Genomic DNA, 15,952 nt, shown 5'->3' on the forward strand with positions numbered 1-15,952 from the left:
TACTGCTCCCCTCTGTCCTACTAGCACAGTTCCAGAGGTTCTACTGCTCCCCTCTGTCCTACTAGCACAGTTCCAGAGGTTCTACTGCTCCCCTCTGTCCTACTAGCACAGTTCCAGAGGTACTACTGCTCTCCTCTGTCCTACTAGCACAGTTCCAGAGGTTCTACTGCTCTCCTCTGTCCTACTAGCACAGTTCCAGAGGTTCTACTGCTCCCCTCTGTCCTACTAGCACAGTTCCAGAGGTTCTACTGCTCCCCTCTGTCCTACTAGCACAGTTCCAGAGGTTCTACTGCTCCCCTCGGTCCTACTAGCACAGTTCCAGAGGTTCTACTGCTCCCCTCTGTCCTACTAGCACAGTTCCAGAGGTTCTACTGCTCCCCTCTGTCCTACTAGCACAGTTCCAGAGGTTCTACTGCTCCCCTCTGTCCTACTAGCACAGTTCCAGAGGTTCTACTGCTCCCCTCTGTCCTACTAGCACAGTTCCAGAGGTTCTACTGCTCTCCTCTGTCCTACTAGCACAGTTCCAGAGGTTCTACTGCTCCCCTCTGTCCTACTAGCACAGTTCCAGAGGTTCTACTGCTCCCCTCTGTCCTACTAGCACAGTTCCAGAGGTTCTACTGCTCCCCTCTGTCCTACTAGCACAGTTCTAGAGGTTCTACTGCTCTCCTCTGTCCTACTAGCACAGTTCCAGAGGTTCTACTGCTCTCCTCTGTCCTACTAGCACAGTTCCAGAGGTTCTACTGCTCCCCTCTGTCCTACTAGCACAGTTCCAGAGGTACTACTGCTCTCCTCTGTCCTACTAGCACAGTTCCAGAGGTTCTACTGCTCCCTTCTGTCCTACTAGCACAGTTCCAGAGGTACTACTGCTCTCCTCTGTCCTACTAGCACAGTTCCAGAGGTTCTACTGCTGTCCTCTGTCCTACTAGCACAGTTCCAGAGGTACTACTGCTCTCCTCTGTCCTACTAGCACAGTTCCAGAGGTACTACTGCTCTCCTCTGTCCTACTGGCACAGTTCCAGAGGTTCTACTGCTCCCCTCTGTCCTACTAGCACAGTTCCAGAGGTTCTACTGCTCCCTTCTGTCCTACTAGCACAGTTCCAGAGGTACTACTGCTCTCCTCTGTCCTACTAGCACAGTTCCAGAGGTTCTTACTGCTCCCCTCTGTCCTACTAGCACAGTTCCAGAGGCTTTACTGCTCTCCTCTGTCCTACTAGCACAGTTCCAGAGGTTCTACTGCTCCCCTCTGTCCTACTAGCACAGTTCCAGAGGTTCTACTGCTCTCCTCTGTCCTACTAGCACAGTTCCAGAGGTTCTACTGCTCCCCTCTGTCCTACTAGCACAGTTCCAGAGGTACTACTGCTCTCCTCTGTCCTACTAGCACAGTTCCAGAGGCTTTACTGCTCTCCTCTGTCCTACTAGCACAGTTCCAGAGGTTCTACTGCTCCCCTCTGTCCTACTAGCACAGTTCCAGAGGTTCTACTGCTCTCCTCTGTCCTACTAGCACAGTTCTAGAGGTTCTACTGCTCTCCTCTGTCCTACTAGCACAGTTCCAGAGGTTCTACTGCTCTCCTCTGTCCTACTAGCACAGTTCCAGAGGTTCTACTGCTCCCCTCTGTCCTACTAGCACAGTTCCAGAGGTACTACTGCTCTCCTCTGTCCTACTAGCACAGTTCCAGAGGTTCTACTGCTCCCTTCTGTCCTACTAGCACAGTTCCAGAGGTACTACTGCTCTCCTCTGTCCTACTAGCACAGTTCCAGAGGTTCTACTGCTGTCCTCTGTCCTACTAGCACAGTTCCAGAGGTACTACTGCTCTCCTCTGTCCTACTAGCACAGTTCCAGAGGTACTACTGCTCTCCTCTGTCCTACTGGCACAGTTCCAGAGGTTCTACTGCTCCCCTCTGTCCTACTAGCACAGTTCCAGAGGTTCTACTGCTCCCTTCTGTCCTACTAGCACAGTTCCAGAGGTACTACTGCTCTCCTCTGTCCTACTAGCACAGTTCCAGAGGTTCTTACTGCTCCCCTCTGTCCTACTAGCACAGTTCCAGAGGCTTTACTGCTCTCCTCTGTCCTACTAGCACAGTTCCAGAGGTTCTACTGCTCCCCTCTGTCCTACTAGCACAGTTCCAGAGGTTCTACTGCTCTCCTCTGTCCTACTAGCACAGTTCCAGAGGTTCTACTGCTCCCCTCTGTCCTACTAGCACAGTTCCAGAGGTACTACTGCTCTCCTCTGTCCTACTAGCACAGTTCCAGAGGCTTTACTGCTCTCCTCTGTCCTACTAGCACAGTTCCAGAGGCTTTACTGCTCTCCTCTGTCCTACTAGCACAGTTCCAGAGGTTCTACTGCTCCCCTCTGTCCTACTAGCACAGTTCCAGAGGTTCTTACTGCTCTCCTCTGTCCTACTAGCACAGTTCCAGAGGCTTTACTGCTCTCCTCTGTCCTACTAGCACAGTTCCAGAGGTTCTACTGCTCCCCTCTGTCCTACTAGCACAGTTCCAAAGGCTTTACTGCTCTCCTCTGTCCTACTAGCACAGTTCCAGAGGTTCTACTGCTCTCCTCTGTCCAACTGGCACAGTTCCAAAGGCTTTACTGCTCTCCTCTGTCCAACTGGCACAGTTCCAAAGGCTTTACTGCTCTCCTCTGTCCTACTAGCACAGTTCCAGAGGTTCTACTGCTTTCCTCTGTCCTACTAGCACAGTTCCAGAGGTTCTACTGCTCCCTTCTGTCCTGCTAGCACAGTTCCAGAGGTTCTACTGCTGTCCTCTGTCCTACTAGCACAGTTCCAGAGGTTCTACTGCTCTCCTCTGTCCTACTAGCACAGTTCCAGAGGTTCTACTGCTCTCCTCTGTCCTACTAGCACAGTTCCAGATGTTCTACTGCTCCCCTCTGTCCTACTAGCACTGTTACAGAGGTTCTACTGCTCCCTTCTGTCCTACTGGCACAGTTCTAGATGTTCTACTGCTCTCCTCTGTCCTACTAGCACAGTTCCAGAGGTTCTACCGCTGTCCTCTGTCCTACTAGCACAGTTCCAGAGGTACTACTGCTCTCCTCTGTCCTACTAGCACAGTTCCAGAGGTTATACTGCTCCCCTCTGTCCTACTAGCACAGTTCCAGAGGTTCTACTGCTCTCCTCTGTCCTACTAGCACAGTTCTAGAGGTTCTACTGCTCCCCTCTTTCCTACTAGCACAGTTCCAGAGGTTCTACTGCTCCCCTCTGTCCTACTAGCACAGTTCCAGATGTTCTACTGCTCTCCTCTGTCCTACTGGCACAGTTCCAGAGGTTCTACTGCTCTCTGCTGTCCTACTAGCACAATTCCAGAGGTTCTACTGCTCTCCTCTGTCCTACTGGCACAGTTCCAGAGGTTCTACTGCTGTCCTCTGTCCTACTAGCACAGTTCCAGAGGTTCTACTGCTCCCCTCTGTCCTACTAGCACAGTTACAGAGGTTCTACTGCTCCCCTCTGTCCTACTGGCACAGTTCCAGAGGTTCTATTGCTCCCCTCTGACAATCATCTCTCTCTCTCGGTGTCTTTGTCACCGTATGGTTGTCATGCATACAACGTCAGCGATAGTCCCTTGTGGCCAGACGTAGTCACCGTCACCGAGACTATCGTCATCGTCTGAGGAAGTGTAAATGCGGAGCAAATTTCACTTGCCAGAAATTCTGAGAATGATGGAGAAGGGGAAAATAGACAAGGGGAGAGATGGAGAGGTGGATAGGGAGAAAATTGAGAGATGGTGAGTTGGAAAGAGGGGGAGATAAAGATATAGGGATGGAAGGGTAGAGAAAGAGCTACGTAGATGGAGGGACTGAGAGATAGACAGAGGGAGGAAGGGGGTAAATGGGTGAGAGTAGTCTGTCCTGGGTTTTCTCTCTCTCTCACTGAGCCACTGAGCCATTATCTAGCTCTGTCCGCCAGCTGTTAACTCCCAGCTGGTTGTGGTCGATTTAAAATGATCTCATTGACTGAATTGAGTAACCTTTTGTATGTGTAGCAGAAAGAAATGTGCCATGATACACACACTGCACATATAGTACACACGTGGGCACACAAACACACCGTGCCCCATATCATCATTATTATCACAAGCAGCACCTATAGTATATACACACACATTCAGAGACACACAGACACTGTGCCCCATATCATCATTATACGCACAAGCAGCACCTATAGTATATACACACACATTCAGAGACACACACACAGACACTGTGCCCCATATCATCATTATAATCACAAGCAGCACCTATAGTATATACACACACATTCAGAGACACACACACAAACACACCGTGCCCCATATCATCATTATTATCACAAGCAGCACCTATAGTATATACACACACATTCAGAGACACACAGACACTGTGCCCCATATCATCATTATACGCACAAGCAGCACCTATAGTATATACACACACATTCAGAGACACACACACAGACACTGTGCCCCATATCATCATTATAATCACAAGCAGCACCTATAGTATATACACACACATTCAGAGACACACACACAGACACTGTGCCCCATATCATCATTATAATCACAAGCAGCACCTATAGTATATACACACACATTCAGAGACACACACACAGACACTGTGCCCCATATCATCATTATACACACAAGCAGCACCTGTAGTATATACACACACATTCAGACACACGCAAACACACTGTGCCCCATATCATCATTATACGCACAAGCAGCACCTATAGTATATACACACACATTCAGAGACACACACACACACTGTGCCCCATATCATCATTATAATCACAAGCAGCACCTGCAGTATATACACACACATTCAGAGACACACACACAGACACAGTGCCCCATATCATCACTATAATCACAAGCAGCACCTGTAGTATATACACACACATTCAGAGACACACACACTGCCCCATATCATCATTGTACGCACAAGCAGCACCTATAGTATTTACACACACACACACACTCAGACACATACACACACACTGTGCCCCATATCGTTATTCCACGCCTTGTCACCGTTCCTCTTGCCCCACCTAGCCATCAGAAGCTAAACAGCTAATTAGCTACAAGCTATTTAGTCATTGTTAGCCACTGCTAGCCGCCTCTACCTTCTGCACAGATACCAGCCCTTTTTTTTAGCTTGGATAACACTCGCCAGCCTACCAGTAACAGACTGTCTCTCCACTACAACGCCGGATTCCTGCCGTAATCCCTGGACCATTACTCCTGATCTTCGCAGCTAGCTAGCACCCACCGAGTTACCCAGTACCGAAGCTATCCCTGAGGCCGACCTCCCACCTCCCGGCCTACTCAGTTGTTCACCCAGACTCCACCGAAACACGGCTAGAACACACTACTCCCCCAGATCCTTGCCGTAAGCTCTGGACCTTGGCACCAGATCACTGCTGCTACGCCGTGTCACCCGCATGCTAGCGTAGTAGCGACTATTCCGCGGCTTCCCTGTTCCATCTATTGCTGCCCCCTGGACCCTATGATCACTTGGCTACATTTTTATTTTATTTTTATTTCACCTTTATTTAACCAGGTAGGCTAGTTGAGAACAAGTTCTCATTTACAACTGCGACCTGGCCAAGATAAAGCATAGCAGTGTGAACAGACAACAACACAGAGTTACACATGGAGTAAACAATAAACAAGTCAATAACACAGTAGGGAAAAAAGAGTCTATATACATTGTGTGCAAAAGGCATGAGGTAGGCGAATAATTACAATTTAGCAGATTAGCTGATTAGATGTCCACTGGACTGTCCATTAATCACGGTACTCCATTCTGTTTATTTTGTTTTGTTTATTTATTTTATTTATCTGTCGGCCGCAGCCGCGAACTCAGTGTGTAGTTAACCGACCCTCTCTGCCCAGTCATCGCCATTTTACCTGTTCTTGTTTTAGCTGATTAGCTGTTGTTGTCTCACCCGTTGTTGTCTTAGCTAGCTCTCCAAATCAACACCTGTGATTACTTTTTGCCTCGCTGTATGTCTCTCTCATATGTCAATATGCCCTGTATACTGTTGTCGTGTCTTTGGCTATGCCGGATTAACAGATATGACATGCTATTATGCTATATACTACATGCTATAAAATATTTTTTCCATAATTAATATCACGCTGTGGAGCGTGACCATTCTGGATTTCCTCCAGATGGTACCTACGGGTGGTATTCTGCTGCATTGCAGAGTCCACTTGGGCGCTTAGAGTACTGATTTTGGACACGTGAGTGTCGCACTTGCTCCTTTCGGTCTCAAACTTATCTGTCATGGTTAACGTCTGTCTGTTCTTTCCTAACCTTCGTTTGCAGCTGCTGTTGCTAACTCAACGGCTGGAGGTATCACTACTGTAGTGAATAAGAGTTAATAAGAGTTAAAAAGTCATACCATTCGCAACCAAAGCTCATGCTGATGTTGGCTTCGTTCTGTAGTTATCTAAGTTCATATTCAAACATTTAAATTGAACAACAATTCCATGTGAATCCGATAACTCTGATGTGTAGACTTTCCACTGTAGAGTTCATGCCACTGACATCATATTCATCAAGTACCACCGCATATGTTCAATTGTTCAGATTACCAGAATATAGTTTATTTCCCCCCACCTTCTGATGTTTCCAGAATCTCTATGTTAACCAAGGGTTTTGCAAATGTAACCTCAGTAGGGTAGAGAGAGGAAAAAGGGGGGACGAGGTATTTATGACTGTCATAAACCTACCCCCCAGGCCAACGTCATGACACTGTTAGTTATCATTGTTTTAGTTTACAATGGAGCCCCTAGTTCCACTCATTATACCTCTGATACCTCCTTGGTCGCCACCTCCCACACATGCGGTGACCTCACCCATTATAATCAGCTTATCGAGAGATACAACCTCTCTTATCATCACTCAGTGACTAGGCTCACCTCCGCTGTACCCGCACCCCACCATACCTGTCTGCACATTATGCCCTGAATCTATTCTACCACGCCCAGAAATCTGCTCCTTTTATTCTTTGTCCCCAACGCTCTAGGCGACCAGTTTTGATAGCCTTTAGCCGTACCCTCATCCTGCTCCTCCTCTGTTCCTCGGGTGATGTGGAGGTAAACCCAGGCCCTGCGTGTCCCCTGGCACACCCATTTGTTGACTTCTGTGATCGAAAAAAACTTTGGTTTCATGCAGGTCAACATCAGAACCTCCTCCCTAAGTTTTTTTTACTGCTTTAGCACACTCTGCCAACCCTGATGTCATTGCCGTGTCTGAATCCTGGCTTAGGAAGGTCACCAACAATTCTGAGATTTCCATACCAGTTACAACATTTTCCGTCAAGATAGAACTGCCAAAGAGGGAGGAATTGCAATCTACTGCAGAGATAACCTCCAAAGTTCTGTCATACTTTCCAGGTCTATACCCAAACAGTTTGAACTTCTAATTTTAAAATTTTAACATCTCCAGAAATAAGTCTCCCACTGTTGCCGCCTGCTATCAACCCCCCTCCGCTCACAGCTGTGCCCTGGACACCATTTGTGAATTGATCGCCCCCCATCTACCTTCAGAGTTCATTCTGTTAGGTGACCTAAACGGGGATATGCTTAACACCCTACAATCTAAGCTAGACATCCTACAATCTAAGCTAGATGCCCTCAATCTCACACAAATCATCAAGGAACCCACCAGGTACAACCCTAAGTCCGTTAACATGGGCACCCTCATAGACATTATCCTGACCAACTTGCCCTCCAAATACACCTCCGCTGTTTTCAATCAGGATCTCAGCGATCATTGCCTCATTGCCTATATCCGCTATGTATCTGCCTGTCCACTGTCAAATGCGCCCTAAAGCACTTCTGCGAGCAGGCCTTTCTAATCGACCTGGCCCGGGTATCCTGGAAGGTTATTGACCTCGTCCTGTCAGTCGAGGATGCCTGGTCATTCTTTAAAAGTAATTTCCTCACCATCTTAGATAAGCATGCCCCTTTCAAAAAATGCAGGACTAAGAACAGATATAGCCCTTGGTTCACCCCAGACTTGACTGCACTTGACCAGCACAAGAACATCCTGTGGCGGACTGCAATAGCATTGAATAGTCCCCACGATATGCAACTGTTCAGGGAAGTCAGGAACCAATACCCGCAGTCAGTCAGGAAAGCAAAGGATAGCTTTTTCAAGCATAAATTCGTATCCTGTAGCTCTAACTCCAAAATGTTTTGGGACACTGTAAAGTCCATGGAGAACAAGAGCACCTCCTCACAGCTGGCCACTGCACTGAGGCTAGGTAACACGGTCACCACTGATAAATCCATGATAATAGAACATTTCAATAAGCATTTCTCTACGGCTGGCCATGCCTTCCTCCCTGCTACTCCAACCCCGGCCAACAGCCACCTCCCCCGCAGCTACCCGCCCAGCCTCCCCAGCTTCTCCTTCACCGATATCCAGACAGCAGATCTTCTGAAAGAGCAGCAAAACCTGTACCCGTACAAATCAGCTGGGCTAGACAATCTGGACCCTCTCTTTCTAAAACTATCCGCCGCCATTGTTGCAACCCCTATTACCAGCCTGTTCAACCTCTCTTTCGTATCGTCCGAGATCCCTAAAGATTGGAAAGCTGCCGCGGTCATCATCCTCTTCAAAGGGGGTGACACCCTAGACCCAAACTGTTACAGACCTACAGTATATCACAAAAGTGAGTACACCCCTGCCATTTTTGTAAATATTTGAGTATATCTTTTCATGTGACAACACTGAAGAAATGACATTTTGCTGCAATGTAAAGTAGTGAGTGTACGGCTTGTATAACAGTGTAAATTTGCTGTCCCCTCAAAATAACTCAACACAAAGCCATTAATGTCTAAACCGCTGGCAACAAAAGTGAGTACAGCCCTAAGTGAAAATGTCCAAATTGGGCCCAAAGTGTCAATATTTTGTGTGGCCACCATCATTTTCCAGCACTGCCTTAACCCTCTTGGGCATGGAGTTCACCAGAGCTTCACAGGTTGCCACTGTAGTCCTCTTCCACTCCTCCATGAGGACATCACGGAGCTGGTGGATGTTAGAGACCTTGCACTCCTCCACCTTCCGTTTGAGGATGCCCCACAGATGGTCAATAGGGTTTAGGCCTGGAGACATGCTTGGCCAGTCCATCACCTTTACCCTCAGCTTCTTTAGAAAGGCAGTGGTGGTCTTGGAGGTGTGTTTTGGGTCGTTATCATGTTGGAATACCGCCCTGCGGCCCAGTCTCCAAAGGGAGGGGATCATGCTCTGCTTCAGTATGTCACAGTACATGTTGGCATTCATGGTTCCCTCAATGAACTGTAGCTCCCCAGTGCCGGCAGCACTCATGCAGCCCCAGACCATGACACTCCCACCACCATGCTTGACTGTAGGCAAGACACACTTGTCTTTGTACTCCTCACCTGGTTGTCGCCACACACGCTTGACACCATCTGAACCAAATACGTTTATCTTGGTCTCATCAGACCACAGGACATAGTTCCAGTAGTCCATGTCCTTTGTCTGCTTGTCTTCAGGAAACTGTTTGCAGGCTTTCTTGTGCATCATCTCTAGAAGAAGCTTCCTTCTGGGACGACAGCCATGCAGACGAATTTGATGCAGTGCACGGCGTATGGTCTGATATAATGTATATCTATCGTGCCCCGCCTATCTAAAGTCTTCGAAAGCCAAGTTAATAAACAGATCACTGACCATTTCGAATCCCACCGTACCTTCTCCTCTGTGCAATCTGGCCTCATTAGCCAGTCACGGGTGCACCTCAGCCACGCTCAAGGTACTAAACTATATCATAACCGCCATCAATAAAAGACAGTACTGTGCAGCCGTCTTCATCGACCTGGCCAAGGCTTTCGACTCTGTCAATCACCGCTTTCTTATCGGCAGACTCAATAGCCTTGGTTTTTATAATGACTGCCTCGCCTGGTTCACCAACTACTTTGCAGACAGAGATCAATGTGTCAAATCGGAGGGCATGTTGTCCGGACCTCTGGCAGTCTCTATGGGGGTACCAAAGGGTTCAATTCCCGGGCCAACTCTTTTCTCTGTATATATAAATGATGTCGCTCTTGCTGTGGGTGATTCCCTGATCCACCTCTATGCAGATGACACCATTCTGTATACATCTGGCCCTTCCTTGGACACTGCACTAACTAACCTCCAAAAGAGCTTCAATGCCATACAACACTCCTTCCGTGGCCTCCAACTGCTCTTAAATGCTAGTAAAACCAAATGCATGCTTTTCAACTGTTCGCTGCCTGCACCCGCCCGCCAGACTAGCATCCTCACCCTGGACGGTTCCGACCTAGAATATGTGGACAACTATTAATAGCTAGGTGTCTGGCTAGACTGTAAACTCTCCTTCCAGACTCATATTAACTTCTTGCGTCGAGCCATCCCGGATCCGGGATCGTGAATACAGCCTCAAGCTCATTACCATAACGCAACGTTAACTATTCATGAAAATCGCAAATGAAATGAAATTAATATGCTAGCTCTCAAGCTTAGCCTTTTGTTAACAACACTGTCATCTTAGATTTTCAAAATATGCTTCTCAACCATAGCAAAACAAGCATTTGTGTAACAGCTAGCGCAGCTAGCGTAGCATTTAGCGTTAGCATTAGCAGGCAACATTTTCATAAAAACCAGAAAATCATTCAAATAAAATCATTACCTTTGAAGAACTTCAGATGTTTTCAATGAGGAGACTCTCAGTTAGATAGCAAATGCTTAGTTTTTCCTGAAAGATTATTTGTTTAGGAGAAATTGCTCCGTTTGGTGCGTCACGTTTGGCTACCAAAACAAAACGAAAATTCAGTCATCAAAACGCCGAACTTTTTTCCAAATTAACTCCATAATATCGACTGAAACATGGTAAACGTTGTTTAGAATCAATCCTCAAGGTGTTTTTCACATATCTCTTCATGATATATCGTTCGTTGAAAGCCTCCTCTCTCCTCTCAATCACTGGATGACTGCGTGCAGCTTGTAGATTACGCACCAATTTAGACAAAGGACACCGGGCGGACCCCTGGTAAATGTAGTCTCTTATGGCCAATCTTCCAATGATATGCCTACAAATACGTCACAATGCTGCAGACACCTTGGAGAAACGATAGAAAGGGCAGGCTCATTCCCGGCGCATTCACAGCCATATAAGGAGACAATGGAAAACAGAGCTTCAAAAATTCTGCCCATTTCCTGGTTGAAGTTTCATCTTGGTTTCGCCTGTAGCATGGGTTCTGTGGCACTCACAGATAATATCTTTGCAGTTTTGGAAACCTTAGAGTGTTTTCTTTCCAAAGCTGCCAATTCTATGCATAGTCGAGCATCTTTTCGCGACAAAATATTGCACTTAAAACGGGCACGTTTTTTTATCCATAAATTAAAAGAGCGCCCCCTATATCCAAGAAGTTAAGCATCTCCAATCAAAAATCAAATCTAGAATCGGCTTTCTATTTCGCAACAAAGCCTCCTTCTCTCACGCCGCCAAACGTACCCGAGTAAAACGGACTATCCTACCGATCCTCGACTTCGGCGATGTCATCTACAAAATAGCTTCCAACACTCAACTCAGCAAACTGGATGTAGTCTATCACAGTGCCATCCATTTTGTTATCAAATCACCTTATACCACCCACCACTGCGACCTGTATACTCTAGTCGGCTGGCCCTCGCTAAATATTAGTCTCCAGACCCACTGGCTCCAGGTCATCTATAAGTCTATGCTAGGTAAAGCTCCGCCTTATCTCAGTTCACTGGTCACGATAACAACACCCACCCGTAGCACACATTCGAGCAGGTATATCTCACGGATCATCCCCAAAGCCAACACCTCATTTGGCCTCCTTTCCTTCCAGTTCTCTGCTGCCAGTGACTGGAACGAATTGCAAAAATCGCTGAAATTGGAGACTTTTATTTCCCTCACCAACTTTAAAACCTCTTACAGCTACCCCCCTACTTTTTTCAATTTCCGCCTGAAGACATACCCAAATCTAACTTCCTGTAGCTCAGGCCCAGGACCAAGGGTATGCATATTCTTGGTTTCATTTGAAAGAAAACACTTTGAAGTTTGTCTAAATGTGAGTTGAATGTAGGAGAATATAACACAATAGATCTGGTTTAGATAATACAATGAAAAAATATATTTTTGTTTAAAATGAACAAGACAAAACAAGACAAAACAAACATTCAGATAGGATGATGGGGACAATTTCAGTGAAAGACATAAGAGGGCAACAGTACTTGTGCAAAGTTTCAGAATGATAACTTCCAAAATGAGTGTGCTACATGAAAATGTATCATGAAGTCCCCCAGGTGTCCCACACAAGTAGCCTAAATGTACCCAAGTGGCCAAATTGGTGAAGTTTTACATTTTGAATGGAATAACTATATACAAAATACCAAAATGGTATTCTAACACACACACCCAAAAAATTGAGAAAAACATGAAAAGAAAATATATACATTTACAAAATAACACTTTCATTATTTGGAAGACCCTCAGTCCTCTACACAATATTGTGCTGCTGATGCCAGGTGCCATAGCAGTCTCTTTCTGCTGTAAAGCAGAGGGTCACCAAGCATGTGGTGCATGTGATGGGGGACTTCATTTTGCAAAGAACACAGCGACGCCTCCATTCTGTGCCCTTTTGGCCCTGAGGCACATCCATGCCTGCAGAAATACATTTGGGCAGATGAACACTACTTGTGGCAGGAGCTGGATGAACCAGCTTCAGTGGGGGATGGAAACCTTGGCACTGGGGGCTCCCATTCGGAGTCAGTGTCACTGTGAAAATGTTCAGTTAGAATAGTTTCACATATGAGCCCTGTATCAACAGGTATAATAAACAGATATATATAGAGTACAGAGAACATAAGGTTGAATATATTATTATTGACCTGTTAGATCTACTGTCTCATAATATTATGACAGACCAGCTAGATCTACTGTCTATTATATTATGACAGACCAGCTATATCTACTGTCTTTATTATATTACAACAGACCAGCTGTATCTACTGTCTCCATTTCACTTTGGCCATTGTTGTGGGCCAGCCCTCCCCTCAACAGCCTCAAATAGGCTATTTCGTTTCACAAATAATATTTTATATTATTAATTTCAAACAACGGCATTGGCATGAGAAAAACTTACCAGTCCAAAACGATGCCCTTTCCGTTCAAGAAATATTCCTCCATTTGGGAATCGCTAAATGAATCGTCCTCCAACAATCTCTGTCTCACTTTCCCGATCAATTTCTTCTAAAATTGTGTGTACATCTGTATATCTAGACCTAGATTTAGCTTTCCCTGACTTAGTCGCCATACTGATTGATATATAAACAGCTGAAAATGCGCTTTACCAAAACAACGCTGTGCGTAACATGCGTGGCTCCTTCCGGTATGAATCTTCAATGGCGAATGAACCTCTTTATGCCGGAGTTTACTGCATGGGTTGGTCTTCCAACACATAAACATTACATATTGCCGTTTACCTCAGCTCATTGGCTATCTACCCAGCTAGATTTCAAGACGATCAGTGGTCATTGGGTTAAAATACAGTCAATACACGAAACAGAGGTCCTATCATTAGTGCACAACGATGTCATTACTTGTTGTCTTCAAATCAATTTCTTTCAGTCAATACGTCCCGCGAAATGACCCATCAGGTTTGGTTGTGTTACAAACAAACAGTTGATTGTAATGAAACCAAACATGACTGGAAAAGTCACGTTCTGTGTGTGTATTTACATCGAATGTGTTGTCGAAAATGGAATGAGACGGTTCACAAAATGTTTCGTGTTAGGCTATAAAAATGGATTTTAACAAACAAAAGACCATTCATTGTGTAACATTGAGCATTGGGATTGTAAACAGAGGAAGATCGTCAAAGGTAAACTATTTATTTTATTGCAGTTTGTGATTTTGTTACGCCTGTGCTGGTTGAAATAGTTGTTTTTTATGGGGCTCTATCCTCAGATAATCGCATCGTATTCTTTCGCAGTAAATCCTTTTTTAAATCTGACATCACAGTTGGATTAGCAAGATTCTACGCTTTCGAACCATGTGAGACACTTGTATTTTCATGAATGTTAAATATGACTATTTATGTAGCGATCACCGTATGTTGTCGAATTTCATCCCACTGTGTGCAGAGAGGTTAAACATCAACTATCTGAGCAGCTAACCGATCGCTGCAGCTGTACATACTCCATCTGTTAATAGCCCACCCAAACTACCTACCTCATCCCCATACTGTTTTTATTTTATTTACTTTTCTGCTCTTTTGCACACCAGTATCTCTACTTGCACATCATCATCTTGCTCATTTATCACTCGTGTTAATCTGCTAAATTGTAATTATTCGCTCCTATGGCCTATTTATTGCCTACCTCCTCATGCCTTTTGCACACACTGTATATAGACTTTCTTTTTTCTACTGCGTCATTGACATGTTTATTGTGTTATTGACTTGTTTATTGTTTATTAAATGTGTAACACTGTGTTGTTGTCTGTGTCACACTGCTTTGCTTTATCTCAAATCAAATCAAATTTTATTTGTCACTTACACATGTTTAGCAGATTTTCTTGGCCAGGTTGCAGTTGCAAATGAGAACTTGTTCTCAACTAGCCTACCTGGTTAAATAATAATAATAAATATAATACATTTTAAATAATAAAATAAAAAACTAACCCACAACCCGCCTTTCAACTGGAAGCCAGGGCTTTGTTCATGGGGTAGTAGCTTAGTACCGGCAGAATTCTCCAACTCCAGAGAATTGAATGAGTGATTTATTTGTTTATTTAGACCGAACTTAAAAATCATATTCATTAGTCACAAGGAGAAATGGAAGTGTTTTCTCCCCATTTTATTTAGTGGTAATGAAAAATGACAGTGTCCCCACTGTTGGCTGTACGGGGGAATTTATCACCTGTTTAATTTCACACTCGACTAGGCCCGGGCTCAGCTTCATTGTCGACACTGACAAAGTGGCAGGTTAGCATAGTGCATCACCTTGGGGTCCCGGCCCATTTTAATTGAATTCACATTTACTAAACAGGATTATGGGTTGGGATATCACACGGTGATGCACTATCCACCCACCAATATGGAGAGAGAGAGAGAGAGATATGTGGAAAAGAGCTCTTCAAAAGAAGATCAGGGGGTTTATCCTCCTTCGCAGCATCCATCCATAACCAGCACCTGTATCTATCTATCCTGAAACCTTTTTCTTTCTCTCTCTTCTCCCTGCCACTCTATCCTTCTTTCTGTAGCAGGGGTTTATTTGGATTCACATCCTTCAGCAGCAGTCTGTCTGAGGGGCTGACAAATGGTGCGAAAACAAACACAAGTCCGGAGCAACAAGCCACCAGCGTGTCTGGACTGACCAAGGCCACACTGTTTTCGATCCCCCCTAATACACTTCAGAACACAGACGTGTATGAAGTAGTGGGGGGAAGTCTATATAGGTACATACAGTGGTGGAAAAAGTACACAATTGCCATACTTGAGTAAAGGTTAAGAAACCTTAATAGAAAATGACTCAAGTAAAAGTAGAAGGGACCCAGTAAAAGCCTAAAAGTATTTGGTTTTAAATATACTTAAGTATCAAAAGTAAATGTAACTGCTAAAATATACGTACAGTTGAAGTCGGAATGTTTACATACACTTATGTTGGAGTCATTAAAACTTGTTTTTCAACCACTCCACAAATTGCAGACAGATTATTTCAATTATAATTCACTGTATCATGATTCCAGTTGTTCAGAAGTCTACATACACTAAGTTGACTGTGCCTTTAAACAGCTTGGAAAATTCCAGAAAATGATGTCATGGCTTTAGAAGCTTCTGATAGGCTAATTGACATCATTTGAGTCAATTGGAGGTGTACCTGTGGATGTATTTCAAGGCTTACCTTCAAACTCAGTGCCTCTTTGCTTGACA

General features: G+C 45.1%; 1 protein-coding gene across 2 annotated transcripts in view; it reads left to right on the forward strand.

The window, feature by feature from the left end:
* The window catches only part of LOC112221492 (agrin), a 274,243-nt gene that overhangs the window by 138,761 nt on the left and 119,530 nt on the right, over window positions 1–15,952 (forward strand). The window lies entirely within an intron of this gene.

The sequence above is a fragment of the Oncorhynchus tshawytscha genome, linkage group LG22 (genome assembly GCF_018296145.1).
Source record: "Oncorhynchus tshawytscha isolate Ot180627B linkage group LG22, Otsh_v2.0, whole genome shotgun sequence".
NCBI classification, from domain to species: Eukaryota; Metazoa; Chordata; class Actinopteri; order Salmoniformes; family Salmonidae; genus Oncorhynchus; species Oncorhynchus tshawytscha.